Source organism: Epargyreus clarus, unplaced genomic scaffold, assembly GCF_041222505.1.
Source record: "Epargyreus clarus isolate Ecla_fem2 unplaced genomic scaffold, WU_Ecla_fem_2.2 ptg000009l, whole genome shotgun sequence".
Taxonomy (NCBI): Eukaryota; Metazoa; Arthropoda; class Insecta; order Lepidoptera; family Hesperiidae; genus Epargyreus; species Epargyreus clarus.
The window spans coordinates 2,782,090-2,786,691 of record NW_027332217.1 but is presented as its reverse complement, the minus strand read 5'-3'; the positions used below and the strand labels follow the sequence as shown (position 1 = coordinate 2,786,691).

General features: G+C 32.9%; 1 long non-coding RNA gene across 1 annotated transcript; it reads left to right on the top strand.

Annotated features, from left to right (window-relative positions):
* The first annotated feature begins 305 nt into the window (after window positions 1-305).
* LOC140744638 (uncharacterized) lies at window positions 306-844 on the top strand. Its single transcript, XR_012102566.1, has 2 exons — window positions 306-474; window positions 704-844. It is a non-coding gene; the product is annotated as an uncharacterized LOC140744638 (long non-coding RNA).
* Window positions 845-4,602: the final 3,758 nt, after the last annotated feature.

Here is a 4,602-nt window from a genome sequence, read left to right as displayed (position 1 = left end):
CATATTTTATTGGTAAATGAAAAAGTTGCAAATTAAAATATACTTCAATAATTAACAAACAAATAAGTTAATAAAGTTAATATTTAATAAGACATCTACAATATTTTGAAAAAGTTGTAGAATCTTATTTAAATAATATTTGTAGATGTCTATTTACTGCTGTTTTAAGATAATTTATATACCTGAGTGACCTTCGGTAAATTTTAGCTCATTGTAAGTTATTTCATAGAGAATTGGGGACGGACCTAGGAGGGTCCAGACTAGCAGATAGCAGAATAGCAGGTATGTAGTAAGGCCCAGGCCTTACTACATACCTGCTATTTCGTAGCAGCTGTAAAAACCGTTAGCCAGTATTCGAGATACAGAGCAGTGTACAACATCGTTTTTAAAAATACACGTGCAGGCTCAGTTACTCTAAGTGAATTGTGAGAAATTTACTTTATTCAAAAAATCGTTTGGAATCTACATAGCAAGGTAAATACAATCTGTATTTTAATCTATATTAATCAACTTTAAAATAAAAATAGTAATATTTTCTTTCATAAATAGTGTGTTTAACATAACATAACCTAAAAAAATAAAATTGAATGATATTTTAGTACAAGAATAAAAAATAGTAATTTCGTTTATTTTATACAAACAAATTTAGTTATACTCATGATAAAACTTTGAAGGCATTATTAATTTAATTTTGTCTTTTCAGATTATCAGTATGGATGGATCTGTTTGTATAATCTGCAATAAGTCAGATGACAAGCAAGTGTATGAAATAAAAAAATCAGCTTTGAATCGTTATAGTGGAGTCTAGCAAGAAGAGAATCGACAATAAATACAATTGGGTTTTTTTCAATTTTTTGCATTTTCTGAGAACATTTCCTATAGTAATGTATATTTTTTTTACACCATCAGAAAGTAGATATTTCAACGAACAAAAAGCCCCCAAACTTTTTGAAAAAAGCTGATATTTTGACGTCAGAATTTTCGATTGAAAATTAGGGTGCTTTTTTGATATTAAGTGAAAATAAGGCGAAAAAATAAATATTTTTAATCAAATAAATTACAGTGTATTTGGGACATAATAAGGTAAGTTTTCACCAAATTTCGTAAAAAAAAAAGAATTTTTGAATAAGATATAAATAAAAAACCAAAAATTTGGTTTTTTGAATTTTTCACCCAAATTTTGAGGTTATGTGAAAAAATTGCAAATACAAAAGTTGTAGATCTTTTTATTACCTACAACTTTGCCGTTGAACTTTTTCGCATAGGACGTGTAGTTTAGCCGGAAATCAAGATAAACCATTTTTTACCCTTAAAAACTCACCCCCTCCCACTTCCCGAACTCGGATCGACCGTAATTTATTTTTCCTTTCATTTTGATCATATTTCTCTCCTTTTCCAATGGGTTTCATTCTATTGTAATTTTTTTTGGTTTCAAAAATTATCGACCCTGGTCTAATATATATATATTATTTTCCCAAACATATTGGTATCTATATCCGTGCGTGATAGTTACAAGGAATCCTTACTTTCATCACAATATTATTTACTATTGCATCTCTGTAATAACATTGTTACCGTGCACCGCGACCAACAAAAAAATATTGATATAATTTCATATACATACATCGCCGTTCATACTACATCTCTGTAAGCTCCGTCATAAATCGACGTGAACAAAATATTTTCTTTTTTTTTGACACGTCGTCGTGATTCGTGTTTGTGTGTGTGTCGACCTATATATTGCGTGGTACATTTTTCCATCGGCTTTAAAAATGGTCCTCCATTTTCAACATACTCCCCCATACCTACAAACAAACATACCTACAGTATTTCCCGGTAATGTGTTCGACTGTTTTTAGTTGATAATATGTTTGCCTTGAACTTTTATTCAACCTATGTATTTACTTAGACATTTTATTCATGAAGTAATGTTTAATAATAATCATTATTGTGAATATTGTTTTAAGTATGGGAATTATTTTAATTTATTTAATAAATATCAATGTAAATTATTTCAAAACGAATGTTCAATGATGAATAAAGTGTTAATTATTTATATTCATTCCGTCATTTCTGGGCAATAACACACAAAAACCAGTAAACAATTAACCAATTAAATCGGGCTCTGAGTGGTGCTGAAATACCATCCTAAAATAATATGTAGCTGGAATTGTATTGCGTTTTCCACATAGCATCATATTCAGTGAAATATAAAGCAAACATAGACAATAATAAATTATAGTTTAAAAACTAAAGACCGCGCTTAAATCGCACAAGGAAAGTCGTTAATCCTGAGTCCTGACGATCCTGATGAGGAGAATAGGGTAAAATTATTAAAATTGTGTGTTGTCATCGATCGGTTCTTGATAATTGTTCAAAATTTAAAATTAATCCGACCGTTCAAGAGGGTAAAAATCGAGTTTAAAGATTCCGTTACATACATACATACATACAACCTAAGCTAATAAAAGCGTGGTAATATTAGCCCAAAGCAATTCACGTACATTAATAAAAAAATGCGCCGTATATACCTACCGTATATACCTTATATACCTTTCTTCTTAAATTACACAGTATAAAGACACAGTTGATTAATTTATGTACCATAATTAAGAAGAAATGTAGTAAATTTACATATTAAGGATACAGGATACTGAAATAATAACTAAGCTTTAGTTACAGAATATATTTTCCGGAAAAAGTTGACGAAGCCCAAAAAATAAGTGTAGAGGTGAGCGCAGATAAGGCGGGTATTATCCGCGAGGCGCGAGCGTTAGCGCAGATTATACGTGGCAGTGCCGCTGTCACTCGCCTGCGGATTTGGACAAAATCACCGCGACAGTCTGCTTATGGAGCGGAACTGACATTTGTGACACACGGACGAGATGACTTATATGCCAAAATAAATGTATAAATATACTTTTAGCGCACATTAAGAGTCGGTAGAGATGAGCTCAGATGGATATTATCCGCGAGGCGCGAGCGTTAGCGCAGATTATACGTGGCAGTGCCGCTGTCACTCGCCTGCGGATTTGGACAAAATCACCGCGACAGTCTGCTTATGGAGCGGAACTGACATTTGTGACACACGGCCAAGATGACTTATGTACCGAAATATGAGTATTAAAATACTTTTTTATGCACATTGCGAGTAAAGGTGAGTTCAGATGGATATTATCCGCGAGGCGCAAGCGTTAGCGCAGATTATACGTGGCAGTGCCGCTGTCACTCGCCTGCGGATTTGGACAAAATCACCGCGACAGTCTGCTTATGGAGCGGAACTGACATTTGTGACACACGGCAAGATGACTTATGTACCGAAATATGAGTATTAAAATATTTTTTTATGCACATTGCGAGTAAAGGTGAGTTCAGGTGGGTATTAACGGGGAGGCGCGAACTTTTTAACGCAGATTATACGTGGCAGTGGCGCTGTCACCCGCCTAAAGATTTGTACAAAATCACCGCGTCAGTCTGCTTACGGAGCAGAATTGACTTTTGTGACACTCAGCCAAGACTTTGTTTGTTATGTATTTATTTCTTTAATCACAAAGCTTACGTTTAAAGTTATGCTACGACATCCATATTTTGAGCGTAGTTATAATTTTATTATTAGATTAGAGTTCTATACTTACTTTTTTTTTTTGGAACACATTTGAAATATTTTCGATAGTATCTGTTCAAATTATATTCTTTGCGACTGAATATTTTACTATCAAATATAATTTAACACACATTTTTTTAGACACTCTAGAACCTTAATAAAGCTTTTACAGTCAGTTTTGTGCCATTAAACGACCAGAATTTATTCCCAGCAAAATGCTTTACTAAAATAGGCTTCAATAAAAACTACTACGCTGAACCTGTCAACCGTATGTCAGCAGTATTATCGAAGCACCCTAAAATTATTCCTTATTACATTTTTCTGCGAAACAACGGCTTTGAGGTTTCTGCGAGAATTTCGCCTCAGAGGTACCAACTAAGCAGGAATCCACGTCCAATTCACTTGTCGTTATCGTACCGTAAAGGCCCCGTGTCTCCTTATAAATAAGACCTTAAGACTTAGAATAGATTGTTTCTTGCTCGTCTTATGCTATAACTATACTGTGTTCACTTTCGTACAACGAGAACAGTCAGCTCAAAGTAATTGGGATTTTCACGAGTTTCGGATTAAATTTTTCGCGTACAGCAGAGACGAAATTTATTCTGATAATAAAACCATTACACAATTTATTAGGAGGCGAAAGAAAATAAATGTATTTTTATCGCTAAGACCCACTTTTGTCGTACAATTTAAAATCTAGGTTCGGGCGTGTATCGTAAGCAGTTTATGGACTATAAAAGAACAAACATATAATAATATTATAAGAAAATCATAACAGCTAATACTGCTATAATACATTTAATACTGCTATAATTATTTATTTATATATGAAATCCTAAAACTCTAGCTTATTCTGAAGAAATAGCTACAATGGTATTTAAAAAGGTTCATAACTATTGGTATTGGTAAATTGTAATTTAGGTATTAAAGTAACATTTATTTTTCCGACGTAATATTAATCAAATGCCAATCATGCAGTCCAATCATGCTAGAGTTAA